The following is a 21,234-nucleotide window of genomic DNA, read 5'->3' on the forward strand; positions in this document are numbered from 1 at the left end:
TTTGAGTAGGTTTTCAATACCTTTTCCTTTCTCCTCCCTTTCAGGAATACCCATGATTCAGATGTTAGAGTGCTTGAGGTTGTCTGCTATCTCTCTTAGATTTTTCTCATTATTTTAAATTCTTTTTTCTGTTTTTTGTCTGCCTGAGTTACTTCAAAAAGACCATGTTCAAGCTCTGAAATTCTTTCTTCTGGTTGTTCTACCCTGCTGCTCAAGATCTCAGTTGTGTTTTTTATTCTTTGAGTGAATCTTTTATTTCTAGAAGTTCTGCTACACTCTTTTTTAAGATATTAATCTCTTTGTAGATTTCCTCCTTCATATTCTGGATATTTTTTCTTGTTTCATGTGTTCTCTAATTGAGTCTTCCTTTATTTCTTCAAGTTTTCTTAAGATCATTGCTCAAAATTCTTTTTCAGACATTTCAAAGATTCTCTGTTCCATGGAGTCTGACTTTGGAGCACTACTGTATGCTTTTGGTGGTGTCATTTCTTCTTGTTTGTTTGTACTTCTAGTATTTTTTTGTTGATGTTTGGTCATTCCACTAGAAGGTTTGCTTCTTCTATTACACTGAGGTTGGCTGTGGAGTGGCCCTAGTTGCTACTGTGGTGGTGAATTGTCTTTGCTTGACAGTAGGTGTGGTGGTGATTATGTTAAATCACCTGGGTCCTGTTCCAGAATCTGTGGTCATAGAATGAGCCCCTAGTACCACAAGGTTCTGCTGGGCACACCTCAGTGGGTCAGATCCCAAGGGCTAGTGCTCCCTTCCAGGTTTAAGAAGCGGGGAGGGGTGGCCTCTAACAGTGCAGATCTGCCACTGCTTCTGGGCTCACCTGGGCACAGCATGGGTCAGGTTGTGGGGTGGGGCTGGCACTCCCTCTGGGTCCAAGGAGGGGGACAGGGCCACCACTAGCCATGCCAATCTGCCACTGCTGCTGGGCTCACTTCAACGTGACGTGGGTCCTCTACCTATTCTAATTGTCCTCAAACTGAGGCCAAGTAGGAGTAGCCCACTTGTAATTCTGGCTACACTGGTGGTTTTTGTAGAGAAAAAATCAAGAAAGAAATATTTTTTTCTGTAATTATTTTTAGGTACAAAAATAATATTGTTTGTACACTTGATCTACTTCTCTCATTTAATGGGTTAACTGTTGGTCATGTTTTCAACATGGGACACAGAGGTTTTTCCATAGTAGGTACTCCATAATGGTCATTATGGAGGATTATCAAGGTAAATTTTTGCCCAGTTTTGTTCTAGTTGTGCTTTCCAGAATCTGGGCACCAATTTTTACCACAACAAGGGCAAGAATTTTTACTGGTACAAGAGTATATTAGTTTCCTAAGGCACCTGTAACAAAGTACTGCAAACTGGGTGCTAAAAACAACAGAAATTTATTCTTTCACAATTCTGGAGGTCAAAAGTGTAAAATGTATATGTAGGCAAAGTTGGTTCCATCTCAGGGCTCTGAGAAAGAATCCTCTCTTAGCTCCTGGTGGTTGTTGTCAATTTCTGGCATTTTCCTTGGTCTGTAGACACATCACAATCTCTTCCAGTGTCCTCACATGGTGCTTTCCACGTGTTTGTGGGTTTTTTTTTTTCTATCTCTTATAAGGACACAGCATTGGGTCTAGAGTCCACCCTAAATCCAAGCTTATATCATCTTGAGGTCCTTAACTTTACATCTGCAAAGATCTGTTTTCCAAATAAGGTTACATTCACGGGTAGAGCAGGTGAGGACTTAGACCTAACTTTTTGGGATCATTCTTTAACTCAATACAGAATGGTCTTGCAAGTTTTTAAGCCATTGGGGTAATTTCTGCTACATGTTTCAAACTGCCTCTTTCTATCCCCTGATCAGAGATACTACATGGCAAGTTCTTGGCAAATTTGGTGTTTGGCAGGAGCCTCCTATTCTCTCATCATTTCCCACTTTAGCGAGACTCTGTCAGGGGTGTCTACCATCAGAGCATTCGGACATGAACAGAAGTTCATCCAGCAAAACAAGGATTTGGTGAATGAGAACTTGGTCTGTTTCTACAATAATGTAATTTCAAACAGGTAAGTCATATCAACACACCTAGGTCAGGATCAGTCTTAAATATTTGTTCACCAACTTCTAAACAGAAATGGTGTTTTGTAATGGTATTTTATCAAATTAAAAATATAAGTATATTTAATTTTTAAATATTTTTTGGTATTTAATATACATTTAAGTTAAATTACATAGATTTATATTCATACGAAAGGACATACTACTTTATATTAAAACAAGGTCCAAAATTTTTTGAAGGATGTGTAGGAAGCTATTAGAATTACCAATTAATATGACTCCTTCTACATTGTATTTTATATTTGTAGAATATATTTTATTTCCATACACTACTTTAAAATATTTTTACATTTGAAATTATAATTTGACATAAAGGAAAAAGTAAAACATTAAATACTAGTTGGGCACATTTTAATTTTTAGAGACTAATTTTATCATATAAACAGTGTATGTAATCAGAGAGGTAATCGATTTTCCAGTAGGATTTTTAAAATACAGTGTATCATTTCAGCTACTGTTCTTTCCTTTTATCCTTTAATTCTGATTAAGTTTTAAAGCAAAGTTCTGCAAAAGTGCATTTTTATGCAGAGGAATCCTTTCAGCTATCATTATTGTGACAAACTATGTTTGATTGAGTTCTAGGTACTGGGAAGAAAAAAGAAAGCAGCTACTGATATTTGCTTCTCAATTTCCCAGAGGAGAATTAGTGCTAAATAAAACAGACTTTTTCATCTGTTTCTCAGGAATATATTCCATTTGTTGCAGGTGGCTGTCTGTTAGGCTTGAATTTCTTGGCAACTTGATGGTGTTCTTTGCTGCACTGCTTGCTGCTCTGGCTGGTAATTCTATAGATTCAGCAATAGTTAGTCTATATCCTATGCCCTAAATGTAAGTAGTAGTGATTTTGTAGTATGTAGTATATGTATAATCCAGTTAATTAAATATTCTCTTTTGCCTGTCTGAATTATAGAGTGTATTAACCAAGTAATGAGAGACCAAACTGGATGATCCCGGAGGCTCATTTCTTTCTCTGTTTTGGTAGTAGCAGGAAGCTGGCTCAGCAGTTCTAAGTTAGCTTATAGGAAGAGCAGCCTGATACTTAAGTCTGAGCACTGGAGGACCAGGAAACTCCTGCTGTGACAGTTACCCAGAAGCTTCCTGTTCTCCTATCCTTACAGATTTAAAGTGTTATTGGGCTAGGGCCCCTTTCCACCGTGGCCGGTGCATCCAATTTGCCCATCTGAAGCAAGAAGATAACGCAAGGTCTGGGGAGAGTATATGCGGTGCTTCTCCTCTGCTTGTAAGTTTTTCCATAATAAGCCCAATTTTATATTATACTGCAAAGTACTAGTGTCATGAGTATGTTCATTCTCCCTTTGTATAATGGCAAATGCCTTAAACTTCTTAATATAATTCCACATTATTTAGAAGGTAAGTCTAGATGATTTGGGTACATACCCTTAGTCCCTTAACCAAAAACTTTGAGGCCCATTGTATTTTAGGATTCAGAATTTAGGCTTCTAGAAAGGGAATATGGTACATATACATATGCAGGTTCTGGAGCAGAGAACTCCATAATCGAACATTGCTATTTCTGCAGTGAATTATGTGAATATACAAAATACGAAGGTTAAATAAACACTTTAAAGAATTCAAGTTAGGTGGGCCATCAAATTGGTTGGCACCAAACTCAAGAAAAAACTAAATTGTCAGAGTTTTGACTTTCAGAATTAGGTTTGAAGTTACAACCTCAAAGAACCTACGTTATGAAGGTAGGGTGAGAAGAAAGTAGAATTTTTAAAAAAGGAAACAGAAGTAGTCAGAAAATTCAGAGAATCTTCCTTTTGATGGAAGGTAGTAAAGAATGCTGAAGTGTTTGTGCACCATTTTTTTTTTTTCTCGTTTAGGGTATACATTTCTTGAGGCATATCGCCCATCTGTCTTGGTATTTATTATTTCTTACACTAAGTATGGACTTCTTTAATATATGTTGAATAATGGTCATTCTTTCTGCCAAATAATTCCATTATTTATGATATTAATGAGTTTAATATACTTAAAGAAACACAGATATATATATGTATAAATAAGCTCATTTCTAGAGTTGTTAAATAAGCAAAAGAGATAAAGTATATGAAACAAAATGAAATCTTACAAAAATCTGTATTATTTATATTATATAAAAGGCTAAAGAACATGCATTAAGCTCCTATTTGCTCCCCCACCCACTCCAGATTACACGATCTCTGAATTTCTGGGTAAGGAATGCATGTGAAATTGAAACCAATGCAGTTTCCATTGAAAGAGTTTGTGAATATGAAAATATGAATAAAGAGGTAAGCACTCCTAAAGAACCAATAAATGGATGCAGGGTTGAGATACTGTAATACATCCTGAATTGACATTTTAAAAAATGAATTTTAAACAAAACCTGCATTGCCAAACTTATGTTGTAATATTCAGCAATTCCATGAAATTAAAACCAAAATTATTGTGAAACGCATTATTTTATATATCTCTAAATTAGGAAAAAGCACTGCTAATTAAATTAGGACAATCCATAAATCATAAGAAATATGATAACCTGTTTTTAAAAGTCTGAGTGATTTGTCCTCTACTGATGTAAGGTAAAATAAACAATTTATGATTATAACTTTGCAGGGATTTTACTTTGAGGAAAGTGTCTTAATATACTCTTTTTTTTAATTTATTTATTTTTTTAAAGATGACCGGTAAGGGGATCTCAACCCTTGGCTTGGTGTTGTCAGCACCACGCTCAGCCAGTGAGTGCACCAGCCATCCCTATATAGGATCCGAACCCGTGGCCTTGCCGTTATCAGCACCACACTCTCCTGAGTGAGCCACGGGCTGGCCCTCAATATACTCATTTTGTAATTATCTAGAATTTGCACAACTTTTAAATTAACTACACCCTTATTGCTTACACCTTCTGTTCATTTACGCATCATTAACATCTCTGTGGATGGGAAGGAGGAAGAGAATAAATCAGTCTGTTTTGTTCTCTTTAATTAACTGTAATTTGAGAGGGTGAAGAATTAGGCTACTGAGTTATCTGTTTATTTTACTCATCTGGGTTACTTCTGCCTCCCAGTTTCATGAATTAACAGGGCAGATGGTAAAGGTTACTTGAATTCCTGTACCTTCTTCAATCCGTTTATGAGAGTATCTTTCCTCTTTTGCTCATAACTCTTCCTCTTTTGCTGGTAAGTCTGAGAAAGAGGTATCCCCCTTCAGATAATAATCTAGCATTTCCAGTTGTATTTCTGGTCATATCTCTTCCTTTCTTCTCTCAGACCTTGCTCCATTAACTACTTCCTCTAATTCCTACATCTTAGCACCCCAACCCCTTGTTCCTTTCAGCCTATTAAATATTAAAAGTATTTTCTACATTCTCCAATCCCTACCTGGACTTTGAATCTTCCTCTGAATTCTTCCCTAGGTCTTGCCTTCTCTTTTCATACAAATTTCCTGAAAGATTAGCCTACGTTCACAATCTACAGTTACCAATATTCAGTTTGCTCAGTCTATTTGTCGTCTGATGACTCATATAAAATGTTCTTTTAGATTTCCTAATTTTTTGCTATTTATATATGTATTTCTTTTATATTGGAAAAAGATAATAAAATATGCATATATATATATACACACACACACACCTATTTTTAAAAAAGAAAAACAAACAAAATCCTCTATGTAACTTGATATAAGTTGTGACAAATACTACTACAGAAACTCTTATGTGGAAGAGGTAAATTTGTTCAGATAATCCTATTCACCCCTCTCTGATACCTTTTATAGATGAATTCTTTGTAAGATTTTCCTGCATTTGCTGTTTCGTTTCTTTTCTCTTTTTCTTTTTTGGACCCTCTCCAAACAGGCTTTCAATCCCACTACTTCATTGAGCATACCCTTGTCAAGATCACAAATGGTCCATTCTCAGCCCTCAGTTTGCCTGCACTATCGTTTGGCATTGGCAATCACTTCTTCTCCCAGGGAACACACCACCTCACTGCCCAGGCTCCACAATGTCCTGTGTGTTCTTGTTCCTCCTGCTGTTCCTCCAATATTCTAGGCAGGCCTCTGTTTCAGGTTCTGGGAACAAGCAGTTAGTATCCTTTAGTTGGAATGATCTTTCACTAATATTCACATGACGAGTTTCCTCACTGCGGCCGGTGAAGCTTTCCCTAACCACCTACTTAAAATGACACTCCCTCCTCCTGCAGCCCCTCCTATTTCTGTCCTCCAAAGCTGTATCATCATTTAACATTTTACACATGTTCTGTGGTTTTTTTTTTTGGCTCTCTCCACTAGCGTGTATACTTCACAAGGGGAAGAATTTCTGTTTACCTCACTATTGAATCTCCAGCAGCTAACACAGTGTGACTGGTGTTGTAAATACTCAGAAATTGGGGAATGAATGAATGACAGAAAGTCCTCATCTCAACTAAAATTTCAAGTTATCTTCAGTCCCTTTTAGGATTTTAGAAGGTTTTTTCTTAATAACTTGATAGGAGATGTGAAGGCTTGATATGCCTAAAAATTTAGTTCTAAGATTTTCTTATAACTAGATGAGAAGTCTTCTGTTGGTAATATTTAAAACTATTTTCAGAAAATCATATCTACAAATGTCTTTCATCATTTATCCTCATTTTTGTTTAAATGCAGTAGAATTTTTTTTTTGTTTAAATGCAGGAGAAGGTATTTTTAATTGTAATTGTAGTTTTAAGAATATTTCTTTCTTTTAAGGCACCTTAGATAATGTCTAGAAGGACTCCATCACAATGGCCCAATAAAGGTATAGTGGAATTTATTGATTATCAGGCTTGATATTGAGATGATCTTGGTTTAGCATTACAAGATATCACCTTCCAGACTCATGAGGAAGAGAATGTGTCATATATATTTCATGTGTCTCTTTTTTCCTGTTATCTGAATTGCGTTCATTGTCAAGTATAGTATGATATTGAATATAAATTGTCTTCTGTTAAAATTTTATATAAAAGTAATAAAGACCTGTGGTTGGTGTGTACAGAATAAGCTTTCGCTTTGAAAAGGAAAAAAAATGTATTTTTAAAATTGCTCTTACACTATTATGAAACATGATTTTAGTGTATTTTTACCTCCTCTATAAAAGTGAATTACAACAATAAGTAAACAGTTACTTAAAACACAGTAAATCTATATGATGGACTATTTGTATAGAAAATGACTTCATGTTTTCTAAGACTATTAGTGAGATGGGAAGATGTATGGGATACAATTTTGTTAGTAAAAGCTACTTACAAAACTGTTGTTAATATGATATGAGTTTTGTGTTTCAAAAAAGCATACAGATATACACATAAGTGAAAATACTTTTGGAACAGAAATATTTTTGTAACAAATGAAATTATTGTAGAATTTTGATTACCCCAATTAATTCAAAAGATTTTTTGTCTTTTTCTAATGTATTTTGTCAGATTTAAGATTTAGTATCTTTTATTAGTGCAAACCAGCCACATTAATATTCTCTCCTTCTAATGTTCCTATTAACACCAAGACACAAATCGGCAACTAAAAGAGATTGCTTTAGGTCTCATGGCCAAAGGAACATGTTCAATCACTGGAATGTTTGTGACAAGCTGATAATTTTGCCCAGGAGTCCAAGATCCTTAAACATTATCTGGGGCCTCCCTCAATAGTTTTAATGCAGAGTTGTTTTGACACACCAGAAAAATTAATTTGCAGGCATTCCTTTGGATTTTCTAGCCTATCTGGCAAGCAGTTTCAGTTACCTGTTTGTTTGTTTTGGAGAAGGGAAGGTAGAGAAAACCTCATTTGGAAAGTTCCAGTAGAACCATCTCATCTTCAATGCCACTTCTGCCTACACCCTTAATGTTCAGGGATGGTTCAGGGATGACCTGCTCTTCCTGGGGCTGCTGGGGTTCTCTAGTTAGGTCATGACTAAATTAGTCAATACTAGAAGAAGAACATATGTTAGCCAGAGCCTTTCAAGTGAATAAAGAGTGTCTGGATAAAGATAGATGCTTAGAAATCACAGTACATCTTCCATAGCAGTCAAGGTTAGTCTAGTTGGCAAAATTAGATCTCACTGACAAATACTAATGTATTTGTTGTCAGTGTAAAGGCCTTGTTCCCCTAGACAAAGTATAGTGTGAACTATTTATGTTCATTTCATTACAGATTGGAATTGTGGGAAGGACTGGAGCAGGCAAATCAACACTGTCAAATTGCTTATTTAGAATTCTGGAGAGATCAGGAGGCAAAAGTTTTATTGATGGAATTGATATATCAACTATTGGACTTCATGACCTTCGTGGCAAACTTAATATTATTCCACAAGTAAAGCCTGTTTAGTCAGTAGTCTTTTTTTTAACTCATTCCAGTGAATTTTTTTCTTTCTTTTAAAAAAAATTTGTTCCTTTCAAGTATACAAATTTATTTTTGGAAGCCAGATCATTTTAAAGGTATTATGAAAGACTGCTATATAATTGAACCCTATATAAACACTCTTATTGTGAAGTATTCCTCCTAAAAGCATTTATCTATTTGAAAAACCAGGATATCTCTTTGAAAGAGACCTTCATAATAGTTAAGTGCAAATAAAACTCAAATGAATAAATCAGAAATGCATTGGTATTTTTTGTAAGAAAAAAAATTATTGAGGCCTTTGTAGTTTGAGTGTAAAATTTTGACTCCTTTGACTTGAAGTTTAGAAACATTAAAAAAAGAACAATAATTGAGTTAGATCTTTTTTCTCAAGACCTTTGATTTTTTCATTTGTGGAATCAAAACAACTTGATCATTAACAAGTATGCAAACAGGCTCAAGAATATGCCTCTAAAGTCAAAGAGAGCTTATTTAGTTGAGTGTGAGAGAATTAAGATATTTTCTGAGCATTTATGAAATATCTTTGTACTATTTTCTAAAAATATCTTAAAATACTAAAATCTCTTTGTCATATTGTTTAGGCACATACTTGTATTAGTGAATTTACTTCAAAACAAATTTGAGTAAAATTTGGAATTCTGGCAGGGAAAACAGTGCAAAAAGGAGACATCAGTCATTCCTGTCTTATAAATAAATACAGGTGTGGTAAAATACAGTTTCACCAGGCATCTTGAATAGCAGGAAAAACAACTACTTAGTCCTTTTTGAATTCTACTCAAGCACTCACCTTCTGTGTGGCCTTAGGTGAGAGAGCTCTTTGGAACCTCCAGTTCATTATCTGTAAAACTAGGGACATTAGCTTCTATCTTTCTGGGTTGGTATGCTGATTGATAATATTATATACATACTATATTTTGTATTATTGTATTATATTATATCCATGACTAAATGGCAGCTATAATCATCATCATTATCGTGGTGTTTGTTGATAATGTTGATAATAGGAAGAGGAGAAAGAGAATCAGGAAACTTACAATGATTTAATATGAATTATAGTTGTTCTGACCCACTTCTGTTTTTTGTGTTAAATATAAAATAAATTTGATGACTATATTCACTTTGATCAGTTTACTTTTTTCTTATTTTCTGTGTCTGATTTTTTAAAGTGTATTTATGCTTCAGTGACAGTAAGATTACAGGGAACTATTTTATTCTCTAGGACCCTGTTTTATTTCCTGGAACCCTTCAAATGAACCTGGATCCTCTGGACAGGTATACTGATAGTGACTTGTAGGAGGTGCTGGAATTGTGTCACCTAAAAGAGTTTGTGCAGTCCCTTCCCAAGAAGCTGCTGCATGAGATTTCAGAGGGTGGTGAAAACCTCAGGTAATATGCTAAGAACAGAGCTTGCCCAGGCTGTTCATTGCAAGCTCTTTAGAAACCCCAATTGGTCTCAAGAGGGGTGTAGCTCCTCAGCCACCAAGGATCTCATTGGGTCTGCTTAAAGCTCACTGTTGCTGATTCCCTCTAGGAAAAAAGGACAAGGAATAAAATGGTAGCCACAGGCTGGGAAACTGCTGGCAAAGGGAAAGAAAAGAAAGAAAAGGAACAATGCAGTTTAAAATTCACTATTTAGTTGAGCCTTTTGTTAAGACTCCTACTCTGCTAGCCTTATTCCTAAAAAAATGTTGTAGAGGTTACTTTCTCTTCATCACTGTTTGACATCTGAGGACAGTTCTCTTCCTGTGATCAGAGACACAGTTGAGCTGATCCCTTTAATGGCCTGGGCAGCATGACTCCTGGCTCTTCTTTGATGACTATCTCTCTTCCTTTCCCTGTTTGTCATGTAGGACTCCTTGCTGTTTCATGTGTTTGCTGGGCCAGCTCCTGCCTGCCTCAGGGATTTTGCATCTTACTCAGAGATTTTGCATCCTCTGTTCCCTTTGCTTGGAAATTTGCGTGGCTTACTCTCCACTTCCTTCACATCTTGACTTAAAAGGCAACTTCTCCATGAGGATTTCTTCGTCATGCCTTTCGAAAATGTCCATCCCATACCCACACTTTATACACCTCCCCTGTCTGTGTGTTTGAATTCTTCTTAGGACTTATTACATGCATATTATATATAAAAATACTGTATATACTGGTGTACTATAATCTTATACTCTTTTTTAGCAAGTTTTTTTTAATTGAAGCATAATTGATTGCACATATTTGTGAGGTACAGTGTTAACTATCAATACTTGTATACAATATGTGATGATCAAATCAGGATAATTAGCATATTCGTCACTGCAATCATTCTTTGTGCCCATGTAATCTTATACTCTTACTACTATTGGTTTTACTCAATTATCTTATTTTTTTCTGTCTCCCCCATGAGAATATAAACACTGCACAAACAAAGGTTTTTGTCTGTTTTGTTCATTGCTCTGTTCCCAGAACCTGGATGAGTGTCTGGCACATAATCATCACTCAATAAATATTTCTTAAATAAAAGAGCAAATAAATGTGTGGGTTAGAAAAAGAATGAATGACAGTATAATTAGAATTATGAAACAGAAAGTGTGTTACCATAAAGTCCATTGTTGAAATTATTTTTCTATATTTTTCTCAGCATTGGACAACGACAGCTTGTCTGCCTTGCTCATGCTTTGCTTTGAAAAACAAAAATTCTCATCTTGGATGAGGCAATAGCCTCCATCAATTTTGAGACTGATAACTTGGTGCAGACCACAATCAGGAAGGAGTTTTCTGATTGCACCATCCTGACAATTGCTCACAGACTGCATTCTATCATTGATTCAGATTTTTTTTTCCAGAAATAAAAGTTTCTACAAAGATTGATACGGACATACGAAACACACTAATTGCTTGTCACTAATGAAGAATTTTATCTGTGCTGAGAGTTACAAAATTTTCCCTAATGGTATAGAAGATATTTTCCAAAATACTTAAAGAAAAATTTTAATGCTAAAAGAATATTAGAAAACTTAACTTATTTCCTGAGTTAACTACTACCTGTATTTTGTACTGAAATAACTCATCACAGTAATTTAAACCTTACAGTATCAAGTACAAAAAAGGTGAAGTGAAAAACTGATTATAGGTTACCTGATTGGATTCTTTTCACATTGCAGGGTGCTTGTTCTAGACTCTGGAAGGATTATAGAATTCGAAGCACCACAGTATTTGATACATCAGAAAGGACTTTTCTTCGAAATGACAACAGAAGCTGGAATAACACAAGATTCAAAGGCAAAAAGTAAATTATTTTAGCTGTATGTTGATTATACCAAATCAAATTAACTGTAGCCTGTCAGTATTTAAAAAACAACGATAGGGGAGAAATGCACAAAGGCATGCCGGTGGCATGCACAGATACCTATAAGCACTATAGATTCCAACCATCCTGGGCTGTACCTAGTCTTGTCTTTCATTCATGCCTGCCTTCTCCGTCCAGTCCAAAGTGCTAAATGCCATTATCCTGTAAGTCTCTGGCTTTGTTCAGGAGTCACCTCCTCAACGTAATGTCTCCTGATCTCCCCCTCTGCCCTCCAATCTTATCTAAATGCTCCTTTTCTGTGCTCTCACTGGCCCCGTGTGTATACCTGTATCATGGCAGGGACTATACTCTATTATAATTCTTTAAGCCGTCTCCCTCACTTAGATAAAGCTACTTGAAGGCAAGTGCCCAGTTTTAATAGTACTTGTACGTTAGATTTCTAGCATAGCGCCTTTCACATAACTGATACCTCACAAATGCTTGTAGAATATATAACTAGGCATTTTAGAGTAATTGGATGCAAGTACTAATACACATTGTTGGGAAAATAGAATGATTTAATCAGCCTACCCTCTCCTCAGGGCCGGTTGGGGGTGGTTCAGTAAACAAATGTGTGTGTGTGTGTGTGTGTGTGTGTGTGTGTGTGTGTGTGTGTGTGTGTGTGTGTGTGTGTGTGTGTGTGTGCGCGCGCGTGTGTGTGTGCGCGCAGGCATCTGTGCTGCACAGTCATTCCTTTCCAATCTGCGGTTTCCAAGGGCCTGTTTGCCAGTTACCTAGCTCATAGACCTGTGTGAAGGGGTCTGGTGACACAGCCTGGCGTGTGAAGGATTTGTGACCCAGCTTGGTATGTGAGGGGTCTGGTGATCCAGCCTGGCATTTGTGGGGTCTGGGAACCCAGCCTGGCATGTGTGGGGTCTGGTGACACAGCCTGGCGTGTGAAGGGTTTGTGACCCAGTCTGGAACGGGCTTGAGGGGTCTGGGAGCTCCAGACCCAGCCCTAGCTCAACCATCGGCCCGTCGGTGCAGGATCACCGGCAGGTAAAAGAGCCCGACAACTGGTGACGTCCTCAGGATTCCGACAGAGCCGTAGCTCTACACACATATGTGTTGAACTACTGTATTGTTTATAAAATGATGTCGGAAAAAATAAGAGAAGTTATTTATTTTTTGGAAATAGTAATTATATTTTAACTAGATTTTATAATCTGCTTTGTTTAAAAATGGTGTATGGTGTTTTATAATATTTTTACTGTTTGCCTTTGAGTAAAAAAATCAATATTTTCTGTGGAGCATTATTTTGTGGCAGGATCAATTTCAGTGAGTTATGTATCAGGTCATATATATTCATGAGTAGATTGTTGATTTGTAGTACAAATCAAGTTTTGAAGGGCTTTTTCATTTTGTGTTTTTATGTAGTAGAAGCAACGTTATTTCTCCGAATTTGCCCTTCAAATTTGAAGTTTTCAAACTTCAATAGTATTTCTTTTCAAGATGATTTTAATGAAATATTTTAAAATGTACTTTAAGGCTCATCAACCACTTCTTTTATCCTTCTTTTCTCCTTCCTATTCAACCTTGTACAACTTTGTTTCATTTCCTAAGGATATTTATGAGAAGTTGCCTTAAACTATAAAACGCTATATTATCTAAGGTCTCTTCCCATTAAAATATAAGCTACTTAAAGTGTTGTACTGTCTTCACAATGCCTGAAGTGCTTTGTAAACATTGAATAAATATCTATTGAGTTGCATTAAGAAAAGAAACTAGATATTTCATTAATATCATCTAAAGGATGTTTTAGTAACTCAAAAAAAACTGCATACCTTTAAAATCTAATGGGAAATCAACAGTAGCCTGGATCAATTGTGGTATATTCATATGGTGGAACTCTACACAGCTATGAGAATAAATATACAACAATTACAGGCAACATGATGAATCTCACAAACATAATGTTGTGTGAAAGAAGCCAGCCACAAAAGAATATCATATGATTTCATAGTTCTATTTATATAAAAGTTAGAATAAAAAAACCCTAATCTATACTATTAGAAATTGAGATACTGGTTATCCTTGGTTGTGAGGGGTAATCCTAGATACAGTGCATGAGGTAAACTCTGGGATAATGGTTATGTTCTATTTCTTAATCTGAGTTTAAGTATTAGTTAAGTTTATAAAAATTCATCAAGTTGCATACATGGGATATGTGCAGTATTCTGCATATATCTAATGCATATATATAGTATCTTTATAATTATTTATTATTACATATAAGTAATAATTAAAAAGTAAAAAGAAAGCAAAAATAAAAAAATAAAAGTGACTAAGTCAAAATTACTCAAAAATAATTTTACTGTGTTTTAAGAAATTACTATTTTATTCTCATTTCAATTAAGTATATTAAGCTTGCTTAATCACTGAAATACAGTAGAAACCAAGAGCAGGATACTCAAAATGCCTATATTACAGGGAGGTAGCACAGTTGTCTTTAAAAAAAAAAAAAAGGTTATTTCATGATTGTCTGATTTGTTTAAAGATTGTAACTTCAAAATAGATTAAGAACACAATGATAATATTTACCTAGCTGATAGAAGAAAAATGCTAAACAGAATTAAGCTGATTTCTTTGGGGATAATGTGACTATTTATTATTAAAAGCCCATCATATGCCAGGTAATGTGCAGTGAATTTGAAACATTTGTCCCTTTCTATGTTCACTAACATAGAAGAACGGTATTATCCACCCTATGGTACCAAAACGATACTAAGATTTCAAGAGGATGTTGGCCAATAAGACATAGAATTTAGGCCCATGTGGCTATGAAATTGATGCTTTTTCCAATTCACTACTAAGATGTCTCATTTCTAGAAGAGCCATTTAAAAAGAGTCTATAGTTCAAGAATGAGAGAGAAAGATTTTAAACCAGTAGCTGTATAAGTAAGCCTAGTAAGTGAAATTAAAGTTTGCAGTGGGGGTGTTATGCCTCTTTAAATATATTATTAGTTTACAGCACATGAAATAGTCATTTTTGTAGATTAAAAAAAAATTGAATAATGGCAATTTCGTATACTTCAGAACATAGCTTTGATATCAAGCTTAGTGTTAAGATTTAATGTTGTATTTTAAAAAAATATGTACGCAAGTAATAAATAGTTCTCCCTGACCTAGTGGGCCTTTCTTTTAGGAAAAATAATCAAGAAAACTAGAATAACAAAATATTATAGTAGTTAACAATTCAGGATCTCAAGACAGGGTGCCAATGTTAAATCCCAACTCAACCATTTGATAGTGTAAAATTGGGCAAGTTAACTTTCTTCTCTGTGCTTATTTGGAAGTAATAATTCTATGTACCTCCTAAGTTTGTTTTGAAAATTTAATCATATAATACATACATTCACTTAGGACAGTGACTGGCATATAGAAAACATCCAATAACATATTACTACTCTTTAAATGACAACTATCATAGCTTCTTATGATCATAGTATCATATTTATATAATCATATCATAGGATACCTTATTAATAAAAAGGGAAAAATGTTTATAAAAGTCTATTCTATGCCCAGTAATATTGCAATAACTGGAGATTAAAATAAGACATGGTCCCAAATGAGGCACAATATGATTTCAGTGATATTGAGTGAAGGTGAGGAGGCAGCATTTAGGGCAGCTCAAGTTCTTCTTCTAGTTGTCTTTCTCGTCCCACTTTTCTAGTTGCAAGAGGCCCATTGGTAAGAAACAAGAAGTCAGGACTTCTGGCTGTATTGTGAGCCACATTTCTTTAAATCTTCTTATGATAAGGACGACTGTTTGGTATTTCATGTGACTGCTATGCCACTGGTTAATGAGGCCAAGGTAGTGATTCTGATCCTATAAAGGCTATCTCAATTCTCTTGTTGATTACTACTGAGGTAACGGGGGTTTCTCACTTGTTATTTGTAAAATGACCAGTTTAAACTTAGGCATTATTGCCCAAAGATGGCAACCTTTCATGTATCTCAGGAATGCAGCACAAAGAGCTAAAACTAAAAATGAATAAGCATATGAGTAAAATAGATTATAAGTTGAAAAATATTTGCATTAAATTTGCTACAAACATTTAGAAGAAAAATGACACAAATGCATTTTTTGTGTGTCAAGGAAAGTAGTATAGGATAATGTTTGGAATTCATGTTTATAAAACTCAGGTCATCATCAATGCACATGTGATTATTGGTTTATTGGCATTTTTCAACTCTGATATATATAATAGAAAATGTAACGTGATGATCAGAGAGGAAGACTAAGATGAAGGATTTGGGATGCATGGCAGCGGAGTGCAACAGAAACTAGGGATTATATTAATACAACTTCAGTCATCACTAATTCCCTGTGAACATCTGCTTCTGGCTTTCTGTTCTGAGCATTTGCATAATTTCCAGATATTACAGAACATCCTTCTGCTTGACCTATATTGCCACACCTGTCATAATTTTACAAAGGTAGCAGATAAGAATCTTTGTTGGCCATGATGCATTAGGTCTTGAAAAATATTGTTTTATATATATTATTCATTTTTTTAGTTGATACAGGCAGGAGGAGAAATCAGTGCCTTTTTATTCCATCTTGACTAGAGCAGAAGTCCAACAAACGACAATTTGACCGAATGTTTAACCACAAGCACAAGGGAGAAAAGAAAAACAAAGAAAGGAGTGTAAACAACTAAGGGGCTTATTATTTTCAGGTAGAAAGAAGTCCCAAAATACAGAGGACAAAGTTAGTTAGGGTGGCTCCGTAGCACCACTGGGCTGCTCCTATCTTTACCTCAACCATTCCCAGCATGTCCATTGCATGGTAGTTACAAACCCATTGCTTTATCTCCAGCTGTCTGCATTCCAGGAAGGAGAAATGAATGGTGAAGAGCAAGATGTTTGTATAGTCTAAACATATTAAATTTTTTTTAAAAAGCCTTTATTCTTAGTTAAATATATACATATTTAACTAAGTATTTAACTAAGTATTTAAATATGTATATATTTAACTAAGAATAAAGTGGGTTCTTTCCATTTTATTTACATTTATTTTTCTTGGATAGTGTGTTGTTTCAACACATTCATATACTGCAAATGATTCACTTAGGGTAAATAGCATAGTTTTATACCTGTTAGTCGGCAGCTTCTCCTCCCTCTCCAGCTTTTTTCCCTCTGAGCCTCTGATAACCATTATTCTACTCTCTACTTCCATGAGAGTCTCTCTTTTTTTATTTTTATTTTTTTAAATTCCACATGTGAGTGAGACCATGCAGTATTTGTCTTTCTGTGCCTGACTTAACATGATGGTTTCCAGTTCCATCCATGTTGCTGCAAATGATAGGATATCATTTCTTCTTATAAATGATGAATAGTATTCCATCACAGTTTTCTTTATCCATTCATCTGTTGATGGGCATTTAGGTCTATTCCATCTTTTGGTTATGGTGAATGTGTTGTGATGAACAGGTGTGCAGGTTTCTTTTTGACATATTGATTTCATTTCCTATAGATAAATATCCAGTAGTGGGATAGATCTATTTTTAGTTCTCTGAAATCTCCATACTGTTTTCCACAATGGCTGTATCAATTTACATTCCCACCAGTAATGTAGGAGGGTCCCCCTTTCCTCCACATCCTTGCCAGCATTTGTTTGTTTTCTGTCTTGTTGATAATAGCCATTCTAACTGGGGTCAGATGGTATTGCATTGGGGTTTTAGTTTGCATTTCCCTGATAATTAGTAATTTTGAGCATTTTTCATGTGCTTGTTAGCCATTTTTATGCCTTCTTTTGAGAAATGTCTCTTCAGGTCTTTTGCCCGTTTTAAAATTGAGTTATTTGTTTTTCTGTTGTTGATTTGTCCTTTGCCCATTTTTAATTGGGTTGTCTTTTTTAATGTTCAGTTGTTTAAGTTCCTTATATATTCTGTATATTTGCCATTTGCCTGATATAAAGTTTGCAAGCACTTTCTACCATTCTGCACGTTGTCTCTTCACTTTGTTTATAGTGTCCCTTGTTGTGCAAAAGCTTTTTAGTTTGATGTGGTCCCATTTGTGTATTTTTTATTTAGTTGCCTGTGCCATTATGGTCTCATTCAAAAAAGTGCTTCCCACTTCCATTTCATGTAGCATTTCCCCCATGATTTCTTCTGATAGTTTCATAGTTTTGGGTCTTGAATTTAGGTATTTTATTCATTTTGAGTTGATTTTTGTGTATGATGAGAGATAGGGGTCTAGTTTCAATCTTCTGCATGTGGATATCCAGTTTTCCCAGCACCGTTTATTGAAGAGGCTGTTTTTTCCCCACTGTATATTCTTGGCAAAGAATACACAATTGGCTGTAAATGCTTGGGTTTGTTTCTGGGCTCTCTGTTCTGTTCCGTTGGTCTATTTATCTATTTTTATGCTGGGACCATGCTGTTTGGGTTACTATATCTTTAAAGTTTATTTTGGAGTCAGGGAAGTGTGATGCCTCCAACTTTGTTCTTTTTGCTCAAATTGCTTTGGCTATTCAGGGTCTTTTGTGGTTCCATGCAAATTTTAGAATTGTTGTTTTCTATTTCTGTGAAGAATGTCATTAGCATTTTGGTAGGAATTGCATTGAATGTGTAAATCACTTTAGGTAATATGAACATTTTAACAATACTAATTCTTCCAATTTATGAACACAAAATATCTTTCCATTTATTTGTATCCTCTTCAGTTTCTTTCATCAATGTCTTATAGTTTTTACTGTAGAGGTCCTTCACTTTCTTGGTTAAATTTACTCCTAAGTATTCATTTTTTTTTTATAGTAGCTGTTGTGAATTGGATTATTTTCTTGATTTCTTCCTCAGCTATTTCATTATTGGTGTATAGGAAGGCTATTGATTTTTGTGTATTGATTTTGTACCCTGCCACTGTACAAATTCATTTATTAGTTCTAGTAATTTTTTGGAGGAGTCTAGGGTTTTCTATGTACAGGATCATCTCATCTGCAAATGAGGATAATTTCACTTCCTTCTTTCTGGTTTATTGCTCTCTCTTGCCTTTTTACACAGGCTAGAACTTCTAGTACTATGTTGAATAAGAGTGGGGATAGTGGGCATCCTTGTCTGGTTCCAGATCTTAGTAAAGGCCTCCAATTATTGTCCATTTGGTGTGATATTAGCCGTGGGTTTGTTATGTATGGACTTTATTGTGTTGAGGTACATTCCTTCAATAGCTAGTTTGTTGAGTTTTTTTATCATGAAGCGATGTTGGATATGATCAAATGCTTTTTCTGCATCTATTGAAACGATCATATCATTTTTCCCCTTCATTCTGTTCATGTGATGTATCACATTTATTGATTTGCATCTGTTGAACAATCCTTGCATAGCTGGGATGAATACACTTGATCATGCTGTATGACCTTTTTAATATGTTGTCAGATTCTATTTCCTAATATTTTGTTGAGGATCTTCACATCTGTGTTGATTACGGGTATTGGTCTGTAGTTTTCTTTTTTTTGGGGGGGGAGGGTTTCCAGTTTGGGTATGAGGGTAATGCTAGCCTCGTAGAATGAGTTTGGAATTATACCCTCCTCTGCAATTTTTTGGAAGAATTTGAGAAGAATTGGTATTCATTCTTCTATAAATGTTTGGTAGAATTCGGCAGTAAAGCCTTCTGGTCCTGGGGTTTTCTTTGATGGGAGACTTTTTATTACTGCTTCAGTCTCATCACTTGTTCTTGGTCTGTTTAGGTTTTCCAGTTCTTCATGATTCAAACTTGATAAGTTGTAAGAGTCCTGGGATTTATCCATTTCTTCTAGGATTTACAATTTGTTTGCACATAGTTGTTCATAGTAGTCTCTTATGATCCTTGTCTTTCTGTAGTATCAGTTATAATGTCTCCTTTTTCACTTCTGATTTTGTTTGAGTCTTGTTTTGTTCTTTGTTAGTCTAGCTAAAGGTTTATTAATTTTGTTTATCCTTTTGAAAAAACAACTCTTTTTTTCATCAATCTTTTGTATGTTTTTTTTGTTGTTAATTTCTAATTCATTTTTTCTGCTCTGATCTTCTATCAATTTAGGGTTTGGTTTGTTTTTGTTTTTCAAGTAGTTCCTTGAGGTGTAATGTTAGGTTGTTTATTTGAAGTCTTTTTTTCTTTTTTGATGTAGGCAATTATTTGTGTAAACTTCCTTCTCAGAACTGCTTTTGCTATATCTCACAGGTTCTGGTATGTTGTGTTCATTTTCATTTATCTCCAAGGATTTTTTAATTTCCTTTTTGTTTTCTTCTTCAAACTAGTTGTTGTTTAGGACCATGTTGTTTAATTTCCATGTATTTGTACAGTTTCTAGTGTCCTTTCTGTTAGTGATTTATAGTTTTATCCTTTTGTGGCCAGATAAGGTAGTTGATGTAATTTTTTAAAAATTTGTTGAGGCTTGCAGACATATGAAAAAATGCTCAACATCACTCAGCATCCAGGAAATGCAAATCAAAACCACACTGAGATACCATCTAACCCCAGTTAGGATGGCTAAAATCCAAAAGACCCTGAATGATAAATGCTGGCGAGGTTGCGGAGAAAAAGGAACTCTCATACATTGTTGGTGGGACTGCAAAATGGTGCAGCCTCTATGGAAAATGGTATGGAGGTTCCTCAAACAACTGCAGATGGATCTACCATATGTCCCAGCTATCCCACTGCTGGGAATATACCCAGAGGAATGGAAATCATCAAGTCGAAGGTATACCTGTGCCCCAATGTTCATTGCAGCACTCTTTACAATAGCCAAGAGTTGGAACCAGCCCAAATGTCCATCATCAGATGAGTGGATACGGAAAATGTGGTACATCTACACAATGGAATACTACTCAGCTATAAAAACGAATGAAATACTGCCATTTGCAACAACATGGATGGACCTTGAGAGAATTATATTAAGTGAAACGAGTCAGGCACAGAAAGTGAAATACCACATGTTCTCACTTATTGGTGGGAGGTAAAAATTAATATATAAATTCACACACACACACACACACACACACACACACAAAAGAACGGGGGGGTAAGAAGATATAACAACCACAATTACTTGAAGTTGATACGACAAGCAAACAGAAAGGACATTGTTGGGGTGGAGGGAGGAGAGGGAGGAGGGAGGGAGGTTTTGGTGATGGGCAACAATAATCAACCACAATGTATATCGACAAAATAAAATTTAAAGAAAATAAAAATAAAAATTTGTTGAGGCTTGTTTTATGACCTAACTTATGGTCTCCTAGAGAATGTTTCATGTGCTGTTGAGAAGACTGTGTATTCTAGAGCTGTTGGATGAAATATTCTACATATATTCATTAGGTCCAATCAGCCTAGAGTAGAGATTAATTCTGATGTTTCCTGGTTAATTTTATATTTGGATGATCCGTCCTTTGGTGAGAGTGGTGTGTTAAAGTCCCCAACAATTATTGTGTTGGAGTTTATTTCTCTCATTTGGTCTAATAGTAATTACTT

The 21,234-nt window shown here is 35.3% G+C and overlaps 1 pseudogene; it reads left to right on the forward strand.

The window, feature by feature from the left end:
• The window catches only part of LOC134362857 (multidrug resistance-associated protein 1-like), an 85,780-nt pseudogene extending 74,042 nt beyond the window's left edge, over nt 1-11,738 (forward strand).
• The last annotated feature ends 9,496 nt before the right edge of the window (nt 11,739-21,234 follow it).

This window comes from Cynocephalus volans, chromosome 1, assembly GCF_027409185.1.
Source record: "Cynocephalus volans isolate mCynVol1 chromosome 1, mCynVol1.pri, whole genome shotgun sequence".
In the NCBI taxonomy this organism is placed as follows: domain Eukaryota; kingdom Metazoa; phylum Chordata; class Mammalia; order Dermoptera; family Cynocephalidae; genus Cynocephalus; species Cynocephalus volans.